Source organism: Callithrix jacchus, chromosome 20 (assembly GCF_049354715.1).
Source record: "Callithrix jacchus isolate 240 chromosome 20, calJac240_pri, whole genome shotgun sequence".
In the NCBI taxonomy this organism is placed as follows: domain Eukaryota; kingdom Metazoa; phylum Chordata; class Mammalia; order Primates; family Cebidae; genus Callithrix; species Callithrix jacchus.
In genome coordinates this window covers 1,239,309-1,266,306 of record NC_133521.1, presented here as the reverse complement: position 1 = coordinate 1,266,306, position 26,998 = coordinate 1,239,309, and the positions used below count along the sequence as shown (strand labels likewise).

The 26,998-nt window shown below is 43.5% G+C and overlaps 1 long non-coding RNA gene and 1 pseudogene across 7 annotated transcripts; both read right to left on the bottom strand.

Moving 5' to 3' along the window:
• Nucleotides 1–828: 828 nt before the first annotated feature.
• On the bottom strand, nt 829–26,172 carry LOC144580571 (uncharacterized). 7 transcript variants are annotated; one of them, XR_013530418.1, is made up of 9 exons: nt 26,108–26,168; nt 23,840–23,939; nt 19,167–19,225; nt 8,603–11,933; nt 7,080–7,146; nt 6,534–6,636; nt 5,893–5,997; nt 3,081–3,229; nt 829–1,223 (listed from the first exon to the last, which is right to left on the bottom strand). It is a non-coding gene; the product is annotated as an uncharacterized LOC144580571 (long non-coding RNA). The 7 variants fall into 7 exon arrangements; XR_013530419.1 differs by lacking the exons at nt 23,840–23,939; nt 26,108–26,168 and adding exons at nt 19,361–19,610; nt 21,165–21,259; XR_013530420.1 differs by lacking the exon at nt 23,840–23,939 and having other exon boundaries at nt 26,108–26,172.
• On the bottom strand, nt 1,761–1,860 carry LOC144580616 (U6 spliceosomal RNA; annotated as a pseudogene).
• Nucleotides 26,173–26,998: the final 826 nt, after the last annotated feature.

The window sequence follows — 26,998 nt, the reverse complement described above, 5'->3', positions numbered from 1 at the left end:
TAGCTGGGACTACAGGTGTGGACCGCAATGTCCAGCTCATGCTATCTTTAATTTTCTTTTAGAGACAATGTGCTGCTATGTCCACGAGGCTGGTGGTGATCCTTTTCCCTCAAGCAGTTCTCCCACCTCAGCCTTCCAAAGTGCTGGGATTACAGGTGTGAGCTGCCACACCCGCCGCAACCTGCTGAGGACCTTAATTTTTAATGATATAAAGAGCTCAAAGCAAATATTAGAAGGAGCCTAAATGGCTATAGAGGCTGACTGGTCAATTGTGATATATCCATATAATAAAACATTAGGCAACCATGAAAAGGATTCAGATAGATCGATAGAAATTGACAAAGAAGTCCACGAAATATGAAAATGAGAAGTGATATTCAATTAGCCCATATGTATTTGAAGAATATGGCCAATTATTTCCTGAGATAAGATTATGGGTCTAATGCGTAAAGGAAATTTTTCACTTCTTCATTTAAAAGTTTTTACTATTTTTATAATTTAATAAAAGATTAAATATATAGATCATTAATTAGTAAAAGATATGGTAACTCTATAAATAAACAGAAAAGACATGGACAGCCCAGCCTTGGTGGCTGACGCTTATAATAGCAGCCTCGACCTCCTAGGCTCAAGTGATCCTCCACTCTCAGTAGCTGGGACTACAGGTGTGGACCGCAATGTCCAGCTCATGCTATCTTTAACTTTGGGAGGGGGCAGTGGGAGAATTGCTTGAGGCCAGGAATTCCAGACCAGACTGGGAAACATGGCAAGACCTCGTCTCTATTAAAAATCAAAAATAATTAGCCAGACAAGGTCGCATATGCCTATAGTCCCAGTTACTGAGGTGGAAGGATCACCTGAGCCCAGGAGGTCAAGGCTGCAGTGAGTCGAGACTGTACCACCATACTCAAGCCTGGGCTACAGAGTGAGACTTGGTCTCCCCCCAAAAAAAGAAGGAGCAAAAAAGAAAGCTAGCTGGGCACGGTAGCTCACACCTGTAATCCCAGCATTTTGGGAGGCTGAGTCAGTTGGATCACTTGAAATACGGAGTTCGAGACCAGCCTGACAAACATGGAGAAACCCTGTCTCTATTGAAAATACTTAGCCAGGTATGGTGGCACATGCCTGTAATTCCAGCTATTCTGCAGACTGAGGCAAGAGGATGGCTTGAATCCAAGAGAAGGAGGTTGCAGTCAGCAGAGATTGTGCCGTTGCACTCCAGCCTAGGAAACGAGTGAAACTTCATCTGAAAAAGAAAGAAAGAAAGCGACAAACAGAAAGCTAATAAACTAAGATAAGAAAATATACATTAAAATGTAACAAAATTTATAAGGTCTTTCATTTATTAAAAATAATCAAACAAAAAATAACTTGTGATTGTACCCTGTGCCAGCAAAGGTGCAGTGAAATGGGCATTTTCTCTTACTATTAGTGATGTTAAATTGTATACAAGCCTTCCACCAGGGTAAAGCTTGGAAATTTTTAAAAAAGAATATAGTGACTCACTCTACTGCCTCCTCCAACTCCTGGCCTCAAGCAATCCTCCCACCTCAGCCTCCCAAAGTGTTGGAATTATAGGCCGACAGCCACCATGCCTGAAAGCTCGGCAGTTTACATCAAGTGTAACAAGAATGCCAATGTCCTGTGACTCACAGTAATCTCCTTTCTGGAAATATCATCTTCGGATACAATTCAACCTAAACAGAAGGTCATATGCACAAACACGGTGAAAATCTAGGAGTAATATTTTTCTGTTTTAGAAACATACGGAACACTTCACAAATTTGCACATCATTCTTGCACAGAGGCCATGCCAATCTCTCTATTGTTCCAACTTTAGTATATGTACTACTGGAGCAAGCATGAGCAATTTAAGATAGAGCGGTTAAGCAAAATAAGGAAGAGTTATGGGGAACTTAGAAATCTATGGTATTTATAGGCACCTAGTAACAGCTCAGTAAATATTAGCTGCTACTTTTATTATCTTTATGGTAATTCCACTCAATTAAAATTTGTCATTTAAAATTTACCACTGTCATGGGACATCATGTATTTAACAGTGTAATTGTAAAAACAGATAGAGGCTGGGTGTGGTGGCTCACACTTACAATCCCAGCAGTTTGGGAGGCCAAGGCAGGTGGATCACCTGAGGTCAGGGGTTCAAGACTAGCCTGACCAACATCGAGAAACCCCATCTCTACTAAAAAATACAAAATTAGTCAGGTGCGGTGGTGCCTGTAATCCTACCTACTCAGGAAGCAGAGGCAGGTGAATCACTTGAACCTGGGAGGTGGAGGTTGTGGTGAGCTGAGAGTGCACCATTGCTCTCCAGCCTGGGAGCAAAAGAGCAAAACTCCGTCTCGGAAAAAAAAAAAAAAATGTCCCAGCACAGAGACTCACAGCCGTAATCCCAGCACTTTGGGAGGTTGAGGCCAGGCAGATCACCTGCAGTCAGGAGTTCAAGACCAGTCTGGCCAACATGGTGAAACCCTATCTCTATGAAAATACAAAAATTAGCTGGGCATGATGACAGGTACCTGTAATCTTAGCCCACTCTTAACCCTGGGAGGCGGAGGTTGCAGTGAGCTGAGATTGTGCCATTGCACTCCAGCCTAGGCAACAGAGCAAGACTATCTCAAAAACAAACAAAACAAAACAAAACTAAACATACCATTTGTCCCTTGGTATATGGGGGTATTGGTTCCATATCCCCAATATCTGTGAATACCAAAATCCATGCAAGCATCTGTAGTCCCAGCTACTTGTGAGGCTGAGGAAGGACTGCTTTAGCCCAGGAGGTTGAGGCTGCCCTGAGCCATAATTTTGCACCACTGCACTCCAGTCTGGGCAACAGAGTGAGAAACAAGGTTGACTTTTAAATATAATTTTTCGGTTCACTTGAGAATTTGGTCAGAACTGTGGCATATGAAAATTCTTCATAGAATAATTATCTAATCAAATTCATGCTAGAATTGGGAACAGAAAATGTTTTGTTGACTCTTTATTCCTTCACTTGCTGTTACATAAACTATGGCCAGTGGGCACTTACCAACCAGAAGTGTTATCTCAGAGCTACTCACAATGAAAGGTGATGTCTAGGGCCCAGGTGTGTTGAGGTCTCCATGCCTTGGCTATGGGTGAGTAGGACTTATAGGTCAATCCATTTTCTATATTCCAGCTCTGGAAAACTTGGGTTTATCCATCTTGATAAGATGTAATTTAAATTTAACTTGGCAAGAAACACAAATGGAAGAAAGGTTATGAAACCACAGGATGGTACTTGTTCTCAAGGGACTCTTCAGCTTAGGTGCTTCTGTACAAAAGGAATGACATTGTCGAAAACTCATCACAGGTCAAGTGAGGTGCCTCATATCCATAATCCCTGCCCACTGGGAGACTAAGACAGGAGGATCCCGTGAGGCCAAGAGTTTAAGACCAGCCTTGGTGACACAGTGAAACCTCATCTCTACAAAAAAAGTTAGAAAATGAGCTGGGTATGGCAGCACATTCCTATAGTCCTAGCTACCCTAGGAGGCTTAAGTGGGAGGATAGTTGAACCCAGGAAGTGGAAGCTGCTGTGAGCAATGATCTCACCACTACACTCCAGCCTGGGTGACAGGGTGAGACCATGTCTACACACACACACCCCTCAGTCTGTCCAGCCTTGACTAATAAAAAGGGTCTTCCGGTTACAGAACAGGTGTGCTCTTTTGTAGGACACGAAGGGACCAGCAGGCGTGTTCACAGCCTTTCCTCATCCTCTGCTTAGTTTTCCAAGAACCTTCAAGGGAGTCCCGAGGGAAAGGACAAATCTTCTGGTTGCCAGAGGAGAAATATGCCTCCTATGTCAATTGATAAACGGAACACCTGCCATGAAAACCAGGAAGTTCTGCTAAGATGAACCACTCCCTACGACACTGACCTATGCAGGAAACATGAGAAACTGGAGTTTGTGGACCAATAATATTGAAGGTCACATTCCAGATTGTGGAGATCTAACCAAAGTACAGCCTTTCCACAAGGCACTGCCAAATAACAGCTGGCTGCCTCCATTGGGGCACTGCCGCCGTATCTCTGGCTCTCATTTCACCGGGAGATGCTCTATTCCAGCTTCCTCTTGCATTTTGTATTCTGTAGTTCCTGGGGTAAGACCTCACAACATAGCAGACTGCTGAGTCCATGCTGATCTACAGATCTGACTTCAGATTCTAGCAGGACTCTTTCAGTTTGAGGAATTAAAGAGGAGAAAAAATGGACCCAGCCTGGCACTGGCCAGCTTAGCAGTCCGAAGATAGAAGCTGCTCAAAAAGACTACAGTGCTTCTGACTTTCTTAGTCTGACCTTCCTCCTAGGGCTCTTTGGATGAGATTTATTTCTCCTTGTTGAAGAAATTGTTTGCTAGACTATAAAAAAATTTAAGGAAGAATGAAATATTAAAATATAGTTTTCTCCTAAAGAGCACTCAAAAGTATAATCCCACCAGTGCTGGATCTATTTCTCTCTCTCTCTCTCTCTCTCTCTCTCTCTCTCTCTCTCTCTCTCTCTTTTGTTTTCTGAGACAGGGTCTCACTCTGTTACCAAGACTGGAGCACAGTGGTGAGATCACAGCTCACTGCAGCTTTCAACTCCTGGGCTCAAGTGATCCTCCCACGTCAGCCTCCAAAGTAGCTGGGATTACAGGTGCACGCCACCGTGCTTAATTTTTTAAATTTTTTTGTAGAGAAGGCCGCTACGTGGCCTAGGCTGGTCTTGAACTCCTAGGTCAAACTAATCCTCCTGCCTTGGCCCCCCAAAGTGCTGGAATTATAGGCTTTAGCCACCCCACCCAACCTATTTATCGTTGTGTATATATATACACACGCATACGTGCGCACACGTGCTCACACACACACACACACACACACACACAAATATATACATAAATAAAATCTCATATACTAAATGTTGCTCCTTAAATCGCCTCCAACCCACCCGTCTGCAGGGAGAGCAAACACAGGTCTCAGCAGATCAGGCAACCTACATGAAGAAAGGAGGCTGGAGTAATGCCAGAGACCAGGAGGAACTGTAGCAAATGGCAAGGTATTCACTTCAAAGGTTTTTCAACATTGTGATGGTCAAACCAAACACAGAAACAGGAAGCCCAGTTCAGTCACCAGCAGCCAACATGAGATATTTGATCTACATGCTACAGAACAAACTGTTTAGGATGAATGACCTTGTCTCCACCACCCCGTTCTTCAAGTCCCTCCTGCCCAGTAGTCCCTACACTCTGCTGACATGACCCACATTCACAGGACTCTCCTGATCCCTTTGCGTGTTTACTCTTTTTTCCCCAATAACTATTTTCTTTTTTGGATACAGAGTTCACCTCTGTCACACAGGCTTGAAGGAAAGTGAGGTGATTATGACTCACTGCAGATTCCACCTCCCGGGCTCAAGTGATCTTGCCTCCCAAGTAGTTGGGATTACAAGCATGTACCACCATACGTAGCTAAGTTTGTTATGATGATGATGATGATTTTGAGATGGAGTTTCACTCTATCATCCAGGCTGGAGTGCAGTGGCACGATGTAGGCTTACGGCAACCTCCGCCTCCTGGGTTCAAGTAATTCTCCTGCCTCAGCCTCCTGAGTAGCTGGGATTAGAGTCATGCACCAGCAAGCCCAGCTAATTTTTGTGTTTTAGTAGAAATGGGGTTTCACCATGTTGGCCAGGATAATCCCAATCCCTTGACCTTGTGATCCGCCTGCCTCGGCTTCCCAAAGTGCTGGGGTTAAAGGCATGAGCTGCTGTGCCTGGCCAACCGTTTTTATTTATAAACAACTGAGCCTCACATGTATGCTTATAACAATGCAAAACAGACTAATATAGCAATCGTATGCCAACACTTACCAGACTGTGAGGGGCACAATGACAGAAGTACAGAGTGGGACTGAAATGCTCCCAAGGGGCTTCTTGTCACATCATAGAGAATGGGGTGAGACATCTTGGCTGAGGCTAAAGATGAGCGAAGATGAGAGTCAAAGAGTGATGATGAGGGTAGGGGAAGGTTTCCTGAAGAAGGACACCAGTAAAGTCCTCCAAGGAAACTGACATTCCACGTGGCTGGAAGGGAGGGATATGGGGAGGGTGGTGCAGGATAAAACTGGAAAGGTAAGCCGAGGCCAGCTCTTACCAGGCCCTGTGGCCGAATTAGTTTGGATTTTATCTTAAAGGCAATGGGCAGTCACCAGCAGGTTTTAATCAAGTACCATTTTGACCCAAATTTGCCTTTTAGAAAAATTCCTCTGGCTTCAGTGAACAGGCTGAAGTGAGCAAGCCTGGAAGTCAGGAAGACAATTGGAGGCCTTCCCGATAAACCAGTACCGAAGAAAACCGGGCCAGGCATGGCGGCTGCTGCCTATAATCTCAAAACTTTAGAAGTCTAAGGTGGGTGGATGTCTTGAGCCCAGGAGTTTAAGACCAGCTTGAGCAATGTGGTGAAACCACATCTCTACAAAAACAAAATATTAGTTGGGTGTGGTGGCTCATACCTGTGGTCATACCTCAGCTACCCCAGAGGCTGAGGCAGGAGGACAGCTTAAGCCCGGGAGGTTGAGACTGCAGTGAGCCGAGATCACACCGCCGTGCTCCAGACTGGGAAACAGAGGGAGACTGTCTCAAAGAGAAAAAGAATACCATTCTTCACCTATTAGTGCCCCAATGTTCTCATGAGAACCTTGCTGATGCAGTGAATTCAACTGTCATTGTAATTCCGCAATTCACACATTTAAGTTTGTGTTTGATTTTTCATAATACCAACCCTGTGGAAACAAGAAATATGGAATTGTGTTTGGGCTATCATGGAAGCTCTCTGGATCTTAGACCGTGACTTATGCTAAGACGTGAGCTTTGCGTTCTTCTCTCTGTGAGTGCTCAAGCGCAGCAGTCCCCAGGTTTTATGGCACCAGAAACCAATATCATGGAAGACAGTTTTTCCACAGACTGGGGGCAGGGGGTCCGTTTTGGAATACTTCAAGCACATCACATGTATTGTGCACTTTGTAATTATTACACTGTAGTATATAATAATCATATACCTCGCCATCATGTACAATCAGTGGGAGTCCTGAGCTTGTCTGTTTTCCTGAAACTAGATGGTCCCATCTGGGGGTGATGAAAAATAGTGACAGGTTATCAGGCATTAGATTCTCATAAAGACAGAGCAAGGTAGAACCCTTGCATGCACAGTTACACAATAGGGTTCCTGCTCCTATGAGAATCTAATGCTGCCACTGACCTGACAGGAGGTGGAGATCAGGCGGCAAAGAGGGGAGTGGCCGTAAATACAGATGAAGCTTTGCTCGCCCACCTGCTGCTCACCTCCTGCTGTGTGGCCAAGTACAGGCCTGTGATTCAGGGATTAGGTGCCCCTGCTCCACTGCATCCAAAAGGACCCTCCCCACACCAGTCTTCATCGTGGTCAAGTACAGAAGCCACTTAGCTCCTAAGGCATGTGTCTCAGCTGGCATTTCATCACAATCAACAGTAAGTGGCACCTTGAAACATTATGAGGTCACTTCCTGAAAATCACCAGCATCCCATTTCCCATTGACAAGAAGTTCAACGCTGCCCCTTGGATAACCAAACCTATGCCCAAATCCCATTTTTTGTGGGTCTTTCTCCCAGAACCCTTCCTAGAATCAGTTCTGTATATGTCAGAGTCCAATCAAAAGGCATAAATCACCCAAAGTTTAAAGTGGAAAAATTTTAAATAAAAAAAGCAACTATGTAACCAGAAAACACCATATGAGAGATTGGCTACAAAAGTAAAGAGAACTCTAGAGAACATAGGGCTAGCAGAGGCCAGACATGGTGGCTCATGCTTACAATTGCAGCAATTTGGGAAGCCAAGGCAGGAGGACTTCTTGAGGCCAGCAGTTTGAGACCACCTTGGAAACACAGTGAGACCCTGGCTCTACCAGAAAAAGAAAACAAAGGCCAGGTGTGGTGGCACACACTTGTAGTCCTGGTTACTTGGGAGGCTGAGGTGAAAAAATTGCTTCAGCCCAGGAGGTTAAGGCTGCGGTGAGCCATGATTTCACCACTGCACTTTAGACTGGGCTAGAGAGACCCTGCCTCAAAAAAACAAAGTATAGGACCAGCTGTTACAATGAGCAGTAACTTCCTACTGTCCCTACACTGAGATCGAGTGACCAAGGAAGGGATTCCCCACTCAGGCTGAGATCCAGGCCCCCTTGGAGAGGGCACAGTCGTGGGTAATTCAATGGCAGAAGTGCTGCATTACCACATGGTGGAACATGCTAGCAATATGCCCTCTGCAATTTGCTGAAAATCCACCTTCTAGGGTGCTAGCTTTACCTATTAGTAAACAGTTGTCTCACCACAAAACCACCCAGGCAAATGCAGAGAAACTGCTGGTCACTGCCTGCTGCTAAGCACCATGCAGGGCAGCAGCCTGGTGCAGCAAAAGCTCAGCACCTGTGAAGATGTGCACACGACTAGAAACAAAAGCCTCTTAGAACGCCCTTTACAACAGCACCATGTACTGACAACATTTAATAATGCACCAGTTGACAGAGGAAGCATTTAGGGAACCCACCTCTATGTTTGCAGAGCAGGCAGTGAAGGGTGAATTTGGAACTCAGGAGCAGTCATTGGACGAATAGCTGGTACCTGACACATTTCCATCTACCAAAGAACAAAAGGAAGAGAGAAAAATGAGATAAAAAACAGGCATGGTGGTTCTCACCTGTAATTACAGCAGTTGGAAAGGCCAAGGCAGGTGGATCACTTAGGTCCAGGAGTTTGAAACCAGCCTGGGTGACATAGAGAAACCTTGTCTCCACTAAAAATTTTTAAAAATTAGCTGAATATGGTGGCATGTGCTATAGTCCCAACTTCTCAAGAGACTCCTGGGTTCAAGCAATTCACCTGCCTTAGCCTCCCAAGTGGTGGGGATTATAAGTACGCACCACCATGCTCAGCTAACTTTTGTATTTTTAGTAAAGACAGGATTTCACCATGTTGGCCACATCAGTCTCAAACTCCTGACCTCGTGATCTACCCACCTCAGCCTCCCAAAAGCTTCCGCCCTGTCTTTGCCCACGTAATCTAAGAAAACTAAGCTAAAATATATTTTGTAACCAAACCTAAATGAAGCTAAGTGGTGTGGCTACTATACTCAAAATACTTGAAATTCCCTTCACCCAAAAATAACTATCTGGAAGCCAAGAATGGCTATCTGGAAATCAGCATCCTCAGAGTACATTTCAGGGGAAAACTAGAATATGTCAGTGTAAACTATGAAAGTCCAGAGCCTTTGTTTGAGTAAGACTAGGTGCAGCAAAACCATGGGCTCCATGCATGATTGGTATTATAGAAGAGGCCACAGGGAGTAGAATTAAACATGACACCCTCGGCCGGGCGCAGTGGCTCACATCTGTCATCCCAACGATTTGTGAGGCCGAGGTGGGCAGATCGTTTGAGGTCAGGAGTTTGAGAGCAGCCTGGCCAATATGGTAAAACCTCGTCTCTACTAAAAATATAAAAATTAGCCAGGCATGGTGGCAGGTGCCTGTGATCCCAGCTACTTAAGAGGCTGAGGCAGGAGAATCACTTGAATCCAGGAGGCAAAGGTTGCAGTGAGATGAGATCACACCACTACACTCCAGCCTGGGCAACAGGACAAAATTCCATCTGCCAAGTTTCTTCTAAACTCAATTTAAGGCACCATGTACCACAAACCAGATAGCAAGATAATTAAATAAACTGTAGCCTTTTTCATGCCATCCAATTACATCTTGGTCAGTTCACAAACATGTTTCAGCCAATGCTAAAGGAGGTTTTCTCTTTAGGATTCCTCTCTCCCTTCGCCCTGCTTAACACAAGACTTCACACACAAAGAGAATGGAGACAGCCCCGCTTCAGGACATGCTACACTGAAAGAACCGACTGTCCCAAAAAGAGAGGGCTCCACACTTCTCTGACAACTCCACAATAGACCAGCTACAAACAAATGCCTGAAGTAAGGAAGTCCATTAAGAAAATGAACAGTTAGTGAGATCAAGACTTCTGACCCAAAGGGCCTGCAGCTGGTCTGATGATTCATCAAAAAGTCTGAATTTAAATGGAGACATACTGGACTGTGACATGTAATAAAAGAACTGAAGCAGCAAAGTGTCTTGGTTTGGGTTTCCTTTCCACTGTATACAGCTCCAATGAATAGAGAAGTGAGCACGCCTGTGGTACTCCTGACACATCTGGGATAGTTCCCATCCACAGTGGTTGGCCTTTGGGATTATGCACACATTGCAGGGTCATTGCCCATCTGTGCTAACCTAGAATGTCCACATAAAAGCTTCTGCTTAGAGACTGCAGAGAAAAATGTCAAACCTGAAAGCCCATGAACTGTCTCAGCCAGGGGGAACACATGAAGGAGACACTACAGAATCTCACATCAGAAGCCCAATTTCAGGTTGACCTCTAAAGCTTTACGATTGTGAGTAATCAGCTTACTTTCGCTAGGCTCTGTTATTCTCACATCAATCAACAGAAAAACAGACTGAATAGTCTCCCAGATCAATTCCAATCTTAACATCCTCTGGCTTTATGATTAAAGAATGATACTAATTAATAAGGTTGAAACTGTGGCTTAACCCCGATAGGAGCCTGCTGGGATTATGATAAGCAAAACTAGTCCACATGGACACAGCCATTCTGACCACATCCCTCCCTATGCCAGCTATCATACAGATATGCACCACTGGCATGAGAAGTCCCTTCCACACAGGACTGACTGATTCAACAATAGGCTGATTTATTCATTCAAACAACAAATATTTACTGAGCACCTTCTAGGTATTTAGGGTTACAACAGAACAAAACAGACGAAATCCCATCCCTTACTTACATGTTAGTGAAGGAGGAGGGGGAGTCAAATTACCTTTTAGCGTAGGAGGAGGGGGAGTCAGACATCAAATAGGAAATATAATGAAGGATATATTTTATGTAGGGCAGTGCTGGGATTCACTCAGGGTGGCTGGAAAAATATTAAGGGAAATATTAGGGAAGTATAGAGCATAGTCTCAAACCTTTGGGAAGCTGAAAAGTTTTAATGAGCCAGGCTGAAGACAGCCAGTTCTTACATTCGAGCTTTAAGTCATAAGGTGAAGATTAAGATAATAAAAGCTTCCCTGGTTAAGTCTGTTTACCCCACATTCCTTTTTCTCGACTCCGTTTACTCATGTAAACTTCATGCTAGCTGCTCCTCTAAGGGGGAGGTTGAAAAAGAATTACTTTTTAATGGTATTTATTCTGGACCTCAGAACCAAAAGTTTTTATCATTCTTAAAACCACTCTTTTAACCATGTTAATTATCCACAAGCATGTTAACTTAAAACCTCTGTTGCTGCTTCTATACTGAATAAATGCAAGAATGAACAAGGAGTCAATTAGCTGCAATTACTCTCTAAAAGCTGATGATACCCTAGCCCAACTCTTACACTGTATTCTGTATGGAAGGGTATATTTTATTCATCTGATACTTACACTAAATAAATCTTAGTGAAACTAAACGTGAAATTGTAAGTACAAAGTGAAACTAAGTGAACTAAATCTTAGTGAAACTAAACGAGAATTGTAAGTACAAAGAAGTCACGAGAGGGAGACAAAAGGCCCAGATTAATCAAATTAATGTCTCCTTAGGGAAGACACCGAATCTGTGTCTGCAGGTTATCATCTTACCTTTTCATAAAAAATTTAATTTGATTGCCCACTTGAATGATGTTTTCCAGCCTTGGGATTCCCTATCATGAGGGACTTCTGAAAGGAATGTCTTCCAGTACTTCTTCCACACACAGATCATTCGCATGTCCTTCAAATTTTTGGTCTTAAAAACAATCTTCAAAGATTAAACTTTGTTTTTCAATATCCTTAAACAGAAGACAAAGAAAGAAAATCATTGTAGACAATAAACAACAGAACTGAAGCTGGTGTGCAGTGGCATGATCTCGATTCCTTGCAATCTCTGCCTCTCGGGTTCAAGCAATTCTCCTGCCTCAGTATCCCAAGTAGCTGAGATTACAGGTGCCTTCCAGCATGCCTGTCTAATTTTTGTACATTTTTAGTAGAGACAGGGCGTAACTATGTTGGCCAGGCTGGTCTCCAACTCCTGACTTCAGCTGATCCACCCACCTTGGCCTCCCAAAGTGCTGGGATTACAGGCATGAGCCAACGTGCCCAGCCATAAACACTATTTGGAAGCAGCTTTTCGCTACTATCTGCTTGTGACTGCAATAACCCTCCTCCATTGGCTGCCTTACGGTAGCGCATTTCAGGCTACACTTTCATCTGCACTGCAGCCATGAGATCAATGTTCTTTACCCCTTCAACCACGTGAGCATGCTATTCAATAAGAATTAACTCTCCACAAAGAATTCATGGAACGGGAATGAAAAATAGTAAGCAGAGGCTGATTGAAATTAAAAGAGGCAGAACAACCAACGTTAACACATGAAGACTGTTTAAAGCCAGATTTAAAACAACATGTTTTCAGATAATGAGGAAATGTGATACTGTTCACATAAGAGTAAGGAAACTCGACTAAGGGCTACATATGAGCTGACACCAAAAAATCACTGCTAAATTTGTCAGATACGATGAGGGAGTGGCTGTGCGGGGATGCACACTGAACAGATAAAATGATGCGATGACTGCGATTTGCTTTATAATATTCCTGCAAAGGGAGGTAAAAGAATAGCAGAACAAAACGTGGACAATCTTAATGGTCACAGAAATTGAGAAACGGGTATTTTAGTGTTTATCGTACTATTTTCTCTACTTTTGAATAGGTATAAATGCTATAATTTAAAAATGTTTAAAAAAAAAAATGGTCGGGAGCAGTGGCTCACTCCTATAATTCCAGCACTTTGGGAGGCCGAGGCAGGTGGATCACTTGGGTCAGAAGTTAAGAGACCAACCTGGCCAACATGGTGAAACCCTGTCTCTACCAAAAATACACACACAAGAAATTAGACAAATGTGGTGACAGGTACCTGTAATCCCAGCTACTCGGGAGGCTGAGGCAAGAGAATCACTTGCACCCAGCAAAAAGAGGCTACAGTGACCAAGATCATGCCGCTGGACTCCAGCCTGGGCAACAGAGTGAGAATCTGCTTCAAAAACAAAAACAAAAATAAAGCAAAAATTAATTTACTATTCCCTGCTCTGAAGCCACATCCTAACAGAATTCTAAAAAGAAAGATTCTAGCAATTCACATGGTGCTATTTATATAGAGATCTCCCTTGCACCTTTGTATGTAAATTTAAATATTTTGCAACCTGATGGCTCAGAGTGGTCCAAAGCTGGGCATGGTAACACATGCCTGTAGCCCCCCCCAGCCACTTAGGACACTGAGGCTGGAGGATAACATGAGCCCAAATGTTCTAGTCACGGCCAAACATAACAAGACCTGGTTTCTTTAAAAAGAAATGGGGAGCTCTGAGGGAGCTCATCGATGAATTATTTTGGTGACATCAACAAGTGCTACCAAAACACTACTATAAAATCCAAAATTACATCTACTGCCAGATTTTTCTCCTTACTTCTGGATTCATTTATCCAATTGCCTCCTCTACCTCCACACCTCAACTTGAAAGAGATTAATTTCTTTGATCTTAGATTGGCTTTCCTCTAACATCTAAGATTTGTATTAAATTCTTACTTCATGTCATTAGCACCAAATCTGAGAGGATCTACTATAGGAACTCTGTGAAATAAGAAACACACAGAATGAAATAGTTATCATATCTGGAAAAAGAAATATGCCCATAAACAAACAACAGTAAAAAATTAGAGGCTTTCAGTCACACTAAAGAATGATGTTAAATAAAATTATTCTGTCGATTCAACAAAAAACTATATAAACCTAATTCTAACAACCGTTCTATAAAATAAAAAAGAACCAATTGTTAGAGCTGAGAGTAAAAAGTGGAAGTTTCAGAAAGAGGTGAAGTCGACTGCAGAAGGTGCCCATCGCCTATCATAAAGCCTGCCCCAATCACACCCATCCCCCTTATTCCACCTAGTATCACCTGAGGTCAGGAGTTCAAGACCAGCCTGGCCAACATAGAGAAACCCCTTCTCTACTAACACAAAAATTAGTCTTGTATGGTGGTGGGCGACTGTGAGGTAGGAGAACTGCCTGAACCCAAGAGCCAGTGAGACAAAATCACACCACAGCACTCCAACCTGGGTGACAAGAGTGAAAACTGTCTCAAGAAGAACAACAACAAATTCCTTTGGGAAGGCTTTCTTCATAGAGATCTTCAACATGAGACTGGAAAAAAGGGTATGGAATCATCACCGGACCTTTGGCTTTTACAGCTTGAGGTATAAAAACAAAAAGAAAAAGGGATATCATTTGAACACAATCTGCAGAAAAGAATCATTATTGAATCTGTATTGCTCTTTAACTTTCTTTGCTTGAAACAGAGTTTCACTCTTGTCGCCCAGGCTGGAGTGCAGTGGCACGATCTCGGCTCACTGCAGGCTCCATTTCTCAGGTTCAAATGATTCTCCTGCCTCAGCCTGCTGAGTAGTTGGGATACACGAGCCTGCCACCACCCCCCGCTAAGTTTTGTATTTTGTGTAGAGACAGAGTCTCCATTTTGGCCAGGCTAGTCTCGATCCCCTGACCTCAGGTGATCCGCTCATCTCAGCCTCCAAAGTACTGGGATTAGAGGGATGAGCCACTGAGCTGCCTGAGCACTTTCTTATGTTATTAAATAGCCTAACCCAGGTAGGGGCAGTGGCTCATGTGTGTAATCCCAACAACTTTGAAGAACAAGGTAAGAAGATTGCTTCAACCTAGGAGTTCAAGACTGGCCTGGGCAACATTGCTCGACCACCTCTCATCTCTACAAAATTTAGGTCAGGTGTGGACCACATCTAGCTAAATTTTTTATCTTTTATAAAGACAGGGTTTCATCATGTTGCCCAGGCTGGTCTCAAACTCCTAAGCCCAAGCCATCCTCCCACCTCGGCCCTCAAAGTGCTGGGATTACAGGGCTCAGGAAGCCTCATGTTTTCGTTAAGAAGTTTCCTACTCTTGCAGACCTCGATAGTTTTCTTTTTGTTCTTTAAGGCAGGGTTTCCTCAGTCTCACGGGTTGGAGTTCTGTGGTGGAATCATAGCTCATTGCAGCCCTGAACCCTGGAGTTCAAGTAGTTGGGAGGCTGAGGTAAAACTACAGATACAGGGTCACACCATGTTGCCCAGACTGCTCTTGAACTCCTGGACTGAAGGGATCCACCTACCTCAGCCACACCTGGACACAGCTTTCTATTTTTGAGCTACATAAACACTGTACCGGATCAGAGTTGGTCAACTGCCCTTTTCCAGCCAGCAACACACAGGACCTAGCTGAGACACTGCAGTTACCAGGCTTCACTCTGAGGAGAAGGCAACACAGCTCCAGGCCCATACTGTCCCTGTGACTTCCCTGAAAACCCACCCTTGTGACATCACAGAGCCCCCCTCAGATGGACCCAATCAGAACTCTAAAACAAAATGTCAGTTGCATGCCAGTCAGATGTGGGCAGTGCTCATGTTTCAAAAGCTAACACTGGCATGATTTAGTGTTGGACCCAGAAAAATGAAAGATAAAAATATGTAAAATACGCACTGAGTACAATGGCTCACACCTGTAATCCCAACACCTTCAGAGACCAAGGTAGGTAAATCACAAACTCAGGATTTTGAGACCAGCCTGGCCAATAAGGAGGCTGAGGAAAAAGAATTGCTTGAACCCAGGAGGCAGAGACTGCAGCCAGCCAAGATCACGCCACTGCACTCCACGCTGGGTGACAAGAGTGAAAACTTTGTCTCAGAGAAAAACAATCCTTTGGGAAGTCCTTCTACAGAAAGATCTTCAACGTGAGACTGGAATAAAAGTACAAGATCATCCTGCACCTTTGGCTGTTACAGCTTGAGCTGGAACTGAAAACAAATATATATCATTTAAATACAGTTTGTAGAAAAGAATAATTATTCAATCTGTATTGCTCTTTAATTTCTTTTTTTTTTTGACGAAGTCTTGCTCTGTCGCCAGGTGGGAGTGCAATGGCACAATCTCAGCTCACTGTAACCTCCATCTCCCATGTTCAAACAATTCCCCTGCCTCAGCCTCCTGAGTATTTGGGACTACAGGTTCCTGCCACCATGCCTAGCTAATTTTTGTACATTCAGTAGAGACGGGGTTTCACCATATTGGCTAAAATGATCTTGATCTCCTGTCCTCATGATCCACCCGCCTTGGCCTCCCAAAGTGCTAGAATTACAGGCATGAGCCACCATGTCCTGCATTGCTCTTTAACTTTTATAATTTGTTCTTTACTTCTGTTATTGTAACTGAGTCCAAAAAATAGTATTAAAAAAATAAAAAGAAACCCCCAAATGCTAACATTCTGATTATCAAAGTCTACAGTAAAATATCCCATTACAGCTGGGTGCGGTGACTCACACCTGTAATCCAGCACTTTGGGAGGCTGAGGTCAGTGAATCATATGAGATCAGCAGTTCGAGACCATCCTTGCCAACATGGGAAAACCCATCTCTACTAAAAATACAAACACTACCTATGTGTGGGGGCAGGTGCCTGCAATCCCAGCTACTCGGGAAGCTGAGGCAGGAGAATCACTTGAACCCAGGAGGTAGAGGTTGCAGTGAGCCAAGATCATGCCATTGCACTCCAGCATGACGGACAAGGGGGAAACTCCAGCTCAAAAACAATGAAATAAAATAGAGCAAGAAAAAGAATGATATAATCCCATTATTTAAGCCAACGTACATACAGCCAGACTTTCTATAACAGTCTGAACCAAAGTATAAGGCCAGAAAAACATACCAGCTAATGTCATTTAATATATACAGTTCTAAATGAAAAATGTAATATTTTCAAAACCTAAACATTAGTGTAACCTTATTGGACTTACAAAAACAATTTTTTTGACTAATAGAAACCAAAGATTCTCCTGAACTGCAACATTTCAGCTAGCATTTATTTACTCAAGATTGAAATAATACAACATTTATAAAAAGTCAAGAACTGGGATGGGCACTGTGGCTCATACTTGTAATCCCAGCACTCTGGGAGGCCGAGGTGGTCAGATCACCTGAGGTCTGGAGTTCGAGACCAGCCGAACCAACATGGAAAAATCCCATCTTTACTTAAAAACAAACAAAATTAGCTAGACATGGTGGTGTACACCTGTAATCCCAGCTACTTGGGAGACTGAGGCAGGAGAATTGCTTGAACCCAGGAGGAGGAAAAGGTTGTGGTGAGCTGAGATCAAGCCATTTGCACTCCAGCCTGGGCAACAAAACCTAAACTACGTCTCAAAAACAAAAAAGAAATTCAAGAGCTAGTCATTAAACAGGCTCACACCTATAACCCCAGCATCTTGCAAGGCCTAGGTGGGTGGATCTCCTGAGGTCAGGAGTTCGAGACCAGCCTGGCCAACATGGTGAAATGCCATCTCTACTAAAAATACAAAAATTAGCCCGGCATGGTGGCACGTACCTGTAGTCCCAACTACTACAGACACTGAGGCAGGAGGATCGCTTGGACCTCAGAGGTGGACATTGCAGTGAGCTGAGACCATGCCACTGCCCTCCTCCCTGGGTGACAGAGCAAGACTCTCTCAAAGAAACAAAAAATGTCAAGAGCATGGGAAGTAGTAAAATTAAACATAACCGACCATCTCCCATCAGAATAGCTCCATTTTTTTGTTATCATTATGTCTTAAAGTCTATTTGCTAAACATTGACATTTGTACTAAAGTTTTAAGTGCACCATATAACACATTAGTGCTGAGTGAAGTTTAATATCCTTTGCTGTACACTAAACTTGAATATCATACTTACAGATAAAAACAAAAGGATCTTTCCCTAAGGTAATTATCACTAGTGCTGCTTTAAAATTATAAAATGCAAAGATTTTTATAATGTCACAACAGCTGCATATTATTGCCATGAGCCAAGATCACACCATTGCACTCCATTCTGCGCAACGAGAGTGAAACTTCATCTCAATGTATGTATGTATGTATGTATGAATAAATAAATAAATAAACAAAATGAAAGTCAATCACTGGCCAAAGTGGGTGGCTCATATCTGTAAGCCCAGAATTTTGGGAGGCCAGGGCAGGTGGAGCATTCCAGGACAGGAGTCTGAGAGCAGCCTGGCCAATGTGGTGAAACGTCATCTCTACTACCTATGCAGAAATTAACTGGGCATCGTGGCAGGTGTCTGTAATCCCAGATTCTTGGGAGGCTGAGGCAGGCGGATCACCTAAGGTTAAGAGCTCAAGACCAGCCTGGCCAACAGGGTGAAACTCCAACTCTCTCATACAAAAATTAGATGGGCATGGTTGTTTGTGCCTGTAATCGCAGCTACATGGGAGGCTGAGGCAGGAGAACTGCTTAAACCCAGGAGGTGGAGGTTGCAGTGAGCTGAGATCACACCACTGCACTCCAGGATGGGCAACAGAGCAAAACTCCATCTCAAAACATAAGAAGAAGAAGAAAGAAAACATTTGCTATGGGGAGACCAGAAATGTGATCTGCTGGCAGTCCTTCCATTTTAGGAAATCTAAACAGTGTGAGTCCATCCTGTTTTGTCCCTCTCCACTTCAGAAACAAAACCAGTAACCGAATCCATTCCATTTCTTTCAAAAGACATCTAACAATTAAGAGATGATATGCATGGCTCCATACTCTAAAAGGAAACCTGATGTCCTGGGTATCACAGACAGTTGATGAATGCTTGTTCATTTGACTGCTGTAGACTTCAATAATAAACTGTTCAATGCACTATGCCAGATAAATATTGCATCTCAGAAGCAGAACAAATACTGTTATTTTAGTTCTGTCTACACATAAATGCAATATTTACACATATTTATAATGGGTTAATACAAACAAACGGAGTTAATTGTTCTAGAGAGTAATAGAATTTGGACAACGTGAATTCTCCTGTCCTGACACATAATCAGTAGTTAGAGGCATTTTATTTCACGTGAAAGGTACCATTATAAAACCAACGGTAAGCATTAAATAATTATTGCACACGATCTTCTCATCTGAGTTAATACTGAAGACCTACCTCCTGAAGCTGGTTTATCAAGTTGTAAATCTTCACGTGTAGAATTAGTAAGTTCATGTCTGAAAGGTGAGAATAAACATTTACTATTCACTATGCAATATTCAGCAAAGCATTATCCACTAGTACATATTTAACATTTAATCATCAAGGGTGGTTTTGAAAAGAAAAGACAGGCTGGGGGCGATGGCTCAGACCTGTAATCCCAACACTTTGAAAGACCGAGGCAGGCAGATCACGGGTTGAATGTTTGAGACCAGCCTGGCCAACATGGTGAAACCCCGTCTCTATTAAAAACACAACATTTAGCCTGGAGTGGTGGCAGGTGCCTGTAATCGCAGCTACCCAGGAGGCTGAGGCAGGAGAATTGCGTGAAGCCAGGAAGCAGAGGTTGCTGTGAGCCAAGATCATACCACTGCAATCCAGCCGGGGTGACACAGCAAGACTCTGTCTCAGGAAAAACAAAATTAAGAAAAGGTCATCTGATGCTTGAGCACAACTAAATCTACAGAGTAACAAAACAAAATAACAATTGCAAATTGTCTCATCAGGTGCTTCATGGAGCATGTGTCCTCACAAGTAAAGTGGTAACTTGGCAACATACAGCTCTTTTGAAGCATACTCCAAATATCTTTAATTGGATTCTTTAATACCACATTGCATTCAAGGCTATCTCCCGCTCAACATCTATAAACACAATCATATATTCCCTCATAAGCTTTAAAAGTCTCAGGCCTAAAAACAAGACATGGATACTATTTTCTTCCATCTACCAAAGAAGGAAGGGAAGAGACAAAAGAGAGAGATAACCAGGTATGGTGGTTCATACCTGTAATCCCAGCAGTTTGGGAGGCCAAGGCAGGTGGATCACGTGGATCCAGGAGTTTGAAACCAGACTGGGCAACATAGTGAAACACTGTCTCTACTAAAAATACAAAAATTAGCTGAGTGTGGTGGCACGTCAAGGTAGTCCCAACTTCACAAGAGGCTGACATAAAAAGATCATGAGCGTCTGGGAGTTCGAGGCTGCAGTGAGCCATGATCACACCACTGCATTCCTGCCAGGGTGACATGGTGAGATCTTGCCTCAAAAGAAGAAATGCTGGTGAAAATGTAGAAACTGGAACCCACATACATTACTGGTGGGAACATAAAATGGTTGAACCACTTTGTTTGGGTGTTTCTTTTCTTGTCATTTTCATTTTATTTTTTTAAATAAAGACAGGGTCTTGCTATCTTGCCCAGACTGGTCTTTTTCAACTCATAGGCTCATGTGATCCTCACACCTCAGCCTCTCATGTGGCTGGGATTACAGATGTGAGTCACCACACCTGACTGGTAGAACAGCTTTGGAAAACAGTTTCTCAAAAGCCTGAATGTACACTATCATAGAATGCAACAATTTCTCTCCTAAGCATTTATCCCAGAGAAATAAAAATATATGTCCACACAAAATCCTGTACATGAATCTTCAGAGCAGTATTATTCGTAATGGCCAATACATGAAAACAACCCAAATGTTCATCAACTGATGAACAGATAAATACAATGTGGTGTGACTTTACCATGGAGTATATTGTTCAGCCAAAGAAGGAAAGAAATACTGACACATGCCATGACATGAAGAAACTCTGTAAACAATGTGCTAGGGGCGGGAAAAAAAAAAAACCAGCCACCAAAGATCCCCACGTACTGCACAATCCTATTTCTATAAAAGGTCCAGATTATGCAACTCTATAGTGACAGAAAACAGATTAGCTGTTGCCTATGGGAGCACAGGCGTATAGGGGGAGTAGGAACTGATGGCAAAGTAATGTAGATTTCTCTATAGGGTAATGAAAACTTCTAAAATTGATTGTGGTGACAGATGCACAGCTCCACGAACACTCTAAAGACCACTGAACCGCATACTTTGATGAATCAATTGTAAGGTATGTTAACTATATTTCAATAAAGCTGTTATTTAAAATAAATAGGGGGCTGGGCACAGGTGGCTTGTACCTGCATATAATCCCAGAACTTTGGGAAGCTGAGGCAGGAGGATCACTTAAGGCCAGGAGTTAAAGACCATCCTGGGCGACACAGCATGATCCCATCTTTACAACAAAAAATAAAAACATTAGCTTTGCGTGGTGGTGTACATCTGTAGTCCCAGCTACTCAGGAGGCGAGGCAAGAGAATCAGTTGAACCTGAGAGGCAGAGGCTGCAGTGAGCCACTGCGCTCCAACCTGAACAACAGAGTGAGAATCTGCTTTAATAAAAAAAGTAAAAATGAATTTACTAATCCCTGCTCTGAAGCCACATCCAAACAGAATTCTAAAAAAAATACATTCAAGCAATTTACATGGTGCTATTTATATACAGATCTCCCATGCACCTCTGAATGTAACATTTAAATATTTTGCAACAGGATGGCTGGGAGTGGCTCAAACCTGTGCATGGTGGTGCATGGCCGTAGCCCTAGATACTACTTGGGAGACTGAGAAAGGAGGGTAACTTGAGCCCAGGAATTCTAGCCCAGCCCAGAAAACATAACACGACCCTGTTTCTTTAAAAAGAAAAGTCAGGGAGCTCACTAATAAATTACTTCGGTGCGATCAACAACTGCTATCACAACACTACCACAAACTCCAAAATGATATCTATTGCCAGACCTTTCTCCTTACTTCTGCACTCATTTACCAAACTGCCTCCTCCAGCTCCACAACTCAACTTGAATGTCAACTTGAAATTGATTAATTTATTTATTTATGTGTTATTAGACTGGCTTTCCTCTAACATCTAAAGAGTTGTCTTAAATTCTTACTTCATGTTATTAGCATCAAATCTGAAGGGATCTAGTGTAGGAGCTCTCTGACGTAAGAAACACGTGTTTGTGAGAAATCACACAAAGTGAAATAATCATAGCTATAACAAGAAATACGCCCATAAATAAATAACAGTAAAAGGTTAGAAGCTTTCCGTCATACTAGAGAGTAATGTTAAATCAAATTATTCTGTTAATCCAACAAGAAAATATATAAACCTAATTCTGACAAACTTTCTATAAAATAAAAAAGAACCATTTGTTGGGGTTGAAAGTGAAAACTGGAACTTTTAGAAAGAGGTCAGACCAACTGGAGAATGTGCTCATCACGCATCACCAAGGCTGTCCCAATCACACCCTCTGCCTCGTTATGCCCCCTATTCCACTTAATTCTTTCCCAGACCATAACCCCTTCTCCATAGTAAATATGGACCATAACTCCATATTTACTATGGAGATACTTCCATAGTAAATATCTCCTACTTACTACATATTTCCCAAGCAGATTAAATGCTCCAGAATGCATGGGGCAGGGCACTGTCTTCCACACTGCCCAGTTTCCAACACCTGACTCACAGCTACCAAATCACTTCAGGATTATGAGGTTGGAAGTAGTGATTATTTCCTCAATACTTGCAGTGGTTCACAGCAATGAAAATCCTAAGATTTCCTTTCCCCTTTCGGGGACCATAAAGACAGCAGCAATACTATCAGAGGCATTTGAAGCAGAGCAACTCCATCTACAATAGGAGCTGGGTACAATGAGGCTGAGACCTACTGAGTTGCATTCTCAGATAGCTAAGGCATTCTGAGTCACAGGCTGAGGAAGGAAGTCAGCACAAGATACAGTTCATAAAGACCTTGCTGATAAAATGGGTTGCAGTAAAGCGGCCAGCCAAAACCTAGATGGGGACGAGAGTGGCCTCTGGTCGTCCTCACTGCCACTACACTCCCACCAACACCATGACAGTTTACAAATGTCATGGTAACGTCTCAAAAAAGGAAGCATAAAAATAATCCATTCCTGGCCGGGCACGGTGGCTGACACCTGTAATCGCAGCACTCTTGGAGGTCAAGGTGAATGGCTCACCTTAGGTCAGGAGTTTCACAGCAGCCTGACCAACATGGTGGAACCCCCATTGCTACTGCAAATAGAAAATAAAATTAGCTGGGTGTGGTGGTGCACACCTGTGATCCCACCTACTTGGGAGGCTGAGGCAGAAGAATCACTTGAGAACCTGCTTGAGAAGTAAACAAGGCAGGCATGATCTGGGCTGTCAGAGCCACTGTGCTGAAGCAGGAGGAAAAAGTCAGCCAACAGCGCTCTGTGGAAAATGAAAGGCGGATGAGCCAGTGAGCCTCGAGGCTGAGGTGAGACAGTGCTAAGTGAAGACCTCTCCAACATGGTGATGTTTCAACTGTGATGCTAATAGAAAGGAGACGCACAGAAAGCCCTCAACTAACAGCAGTCCACAAACATCAGCCCTCAGCACAACAGTGCCAGGAGGCTGTGACCTGAGAAGAAGAAAAGCACACAAATGACCAGAGTGGCTGGAACAGAGCAAGCAATCCACAGACCGCATGTGGGAAAAGCAGAGGAACGGCAGAGGGCAGCTCACCCATGCCCCTGCAGACCCAATCAGGGGCTGTGACGTTTACTCCAAGTACAGTGGAAGGCACTACATATGACAGTCCAGAGAATGACAGGCTCCACCTCCTACTTTCAATGAGCCTGACCTGGCTGCTCTGTGGCATGGCTCTAACAGCACTGGAGGGCAGTGGAGGAGGATGGAATAGAACCTGGGCTTTGTGTTCGGCTAGAGTCAGCAGGCCTTGCTAGGCTGGATACGGAAAGGGAGACAATCATACCTCAGAGTAACTCCTGGGCATCTATCTGGCTTGGGCAGCCGGTAGACCGAGAGGAGCTCATGGAGAGGGAAATGGGGACTTGGTCTGGGACACACGAAGCCTGAGGAGGGGTCAAGCAGATAGGTCAATATAGAGGTCTGGTATGAGGAGCATCTTCAGGGCCAGGAATGAGAGTCTCAAAGACACACACAATATAATATTTTTAAGAGGAGGGCAGCGTGGGATTATCTGTAAGTAAGACACAGTAAGAAGAGAGAAAGAGGCTGGGCAAAGTGGCTCATGCCTCTAATGTGAGCACGTGGGGAGGCCAAGGAAGGCAGATCACGAGGTCAGGAGTTCGAGAACACCCTGGCCAACATGGTGAAACCCCATCTCTACTAAAAACATAGAAAAATTAGCCAGGCATAGTGTCAGACATCTGTAATCCCAGCTACTCAGGAGGCTGAGGCAGGAGAATCACTTGAACCAGGGAGGAAGAGGTTGCAGTGAGCCAAGACTGCACCACTGCACTCCAGCCTGGGTGACAAGAGAAAGATTCTATCAGAAAAGAAAGAAAGAGAAAGAAAGCAAAAAAGAAAAAAAGGAAAGAAAGAAAAAGAAAGAAAGAAAGAAAAAGAAAGAAAAAAAGAAAGAAAGAGAAAGAAAGAAAGAAAGAAAGAAAGAAAGAAAGAAAGAAAGAAAGAAAGAAAGAAAGGAAAAGAAAGAGCAAGCTAGCTCAGGATGAATCTGCTGGCTGGCACTCTCTGGTCTAGAGAGAATGAGGGCAGGGGTCTTGAGAGACTGAAAATGAGACAGAGAGAGCCAAGGAAGAGTCCACATAATTAGAACATTTCATAAAAAATGGGGGGCAGAGAACAATAAGCTAGAATTCTGTTGAGAAGCAGAATGAAAATGGGGCCAAGAGCAACTCTGGGTGGCAAAAGGTCTTGAGTGAAAAATTAAAACTAAGTATTTTGAAGTGTTGATGAAGTATTTAAGGAACAAGATAGAAAAGACAGGTTGGCTGAGGTTGTACCTTCAAATGCCCAGTGGTGGCTACTGCCAAAGCTCTCTCCGTTAGTACAGAGTGGCACCCAGGCACAGGCAAAGCCCAAAGAAAAGAGGCTTCCCAATGGTGTCAATCCTCCTGCAGAAAACCTTTGACTCTACAGAAACATTGACTCAGTAAGAAGCATATGTGCTTCCATTACCCGACTCTCTCCTCTTACATAGGATTAAAATTTCCATAATCCATGCATATTAAAAACTGTAGGATGGCCAGCCATGGTGGCTCACATCTGTAATCCCAGCAATTTGGGACGCTAAGGCAGCTGAACCACCTGAGGCCAGGAGTTTGCGACCAGCCTGACCAACAAGGCAAAGCCCTGTCTCTACTGAAAATATAAAAATAGCCAAGTGTGGTGGTCATGCCTATAATCCCAGCTAGTCGGGAGGCTGAGGCAGGAGAATCACTTCAAACTGGGAGGCAGAGGTTGCAGTGAACTGAGATCCCGCCATTGCCCTCCAGCCTGGGTGACAGAATGAGACTCCATCTAAATTTAAAAAAAAGAAAAGTAAGAGAGTCCACGTGTAGTGGCTCATGCCTGTAATCCCAGCATGTTGAGAAGAGGGGGAATCAACTCAGGTCAGGAGTTTCAGGCTACCCGGGCCAGAATGATGAAACCCCATCTCCACTGAAAATACAAATATTAGCCAGGCATGGTGGCAGGTGCCTACAATCCCAGCTATTTGAAAAGCTCAGGCAAGACAAACGCTTGAACCTAGGAGATGAAGGTTGCAGTGAGCCAAAACAGTGCCACTCTGCAGTCCAGCCTCAGCAACAACACTGGAACTCCATCACCAAAAAAAAAAAAAACACCAGTAAGCGAAAGCCTGAGCTGAGTCCTACTCATTGTATTTACTTTCCTAAGATAAAACATGAAAAACATTACCACCGGGTGTGGTGGCTCACATCTGTAATGCCAGCACTTTGGGAGGCCAAAACGTAGGAATCACAGAATGAGGAGTTCAAGACAAGCCTGGCCAACATGGTGAAATCCATCTCTACTAAAAAAATATAAAAATTAGCCATACATGGTGGTGTGTGCCTGTAATCTCAGCTACTCGGGAGAGTGAGGCAAGAGAATTACTTGAACCTGGGAGGCAGATGTGGCAGAGAGCCACTGTACTCCAGCCTGGGTGACAGAGCAAGACTCCATATAAAGAAAACAAAACAAAACAAAAGACATCACTCAGTAATATACTTTGAAGGAGAAAAAAGAGGCTTACCAAATTTTTTGCAGAAAAGCTGATCCACTGTCTTTCTTCATTTGGTGATTCTGGCACACTGTTCTACCTTTGCTGTCGAAACACAAAAATACACGTTTTCCAAATGAAATGGGTTCACTAATTTGGGTTGTTAAATATTGTTATTATTATTATTTTTTTTTAAGATAGGGTTTCACCATGTTGGTCAGGCTGGTCTTGAACTCCCGACCTCAGGTGATCCACCCACCTTGGCCTTCAAAGTGCTTGATTACAGGTGTGAGCCACCATGCCCAGCCTAAATATTATTACTATAAAATAGGCAGTATTTTTTCGTTCCTGTGACTAAAATTATTTCTAAGATTCCAGAATGTACTTATTACTGAAACAGTGATAACACTGAACACAAAAAGGAAGAACCAGACATTCATTAAAGCTGGGAAAAAGCAGAACTCGGTGTGCTCAAGAACAGCTAGCAGGCCAGGCACAGTGGCTCACGCCTGTAATCCCGGCACTTTGGGAGGCCGAAGCAGACAGATCACCTGAGGTCAGGAGTTCAGGAGCAGCCTGGCCAACATGGTGAAACCCCATCTCTATTACAAATACAAAGTTAGGCAGCCATGGTGGCAGGTGCCAGGAATCCCAGCCACTTGAAACATGAAGTAGGAAGATTTGCTTGAACCCAGAAGGTGGGAGGATACAGCAAGCTGAGATCATGCCGCTGCACTCCAGCATGGGGAAGCCAGCAAAATTCCATCTCAATAAACAAACAAACAGACAGACAGACAGACAGACAGCTAGCAGGCGACATTTGCTATGGGGAGACTAGGGACATATATTGCTGGCAATCTAAAATTTAGATTTTAGTAAATCTAAACAGTTTAATTCCATTCTGTTTTGTCCCCATACCACGCC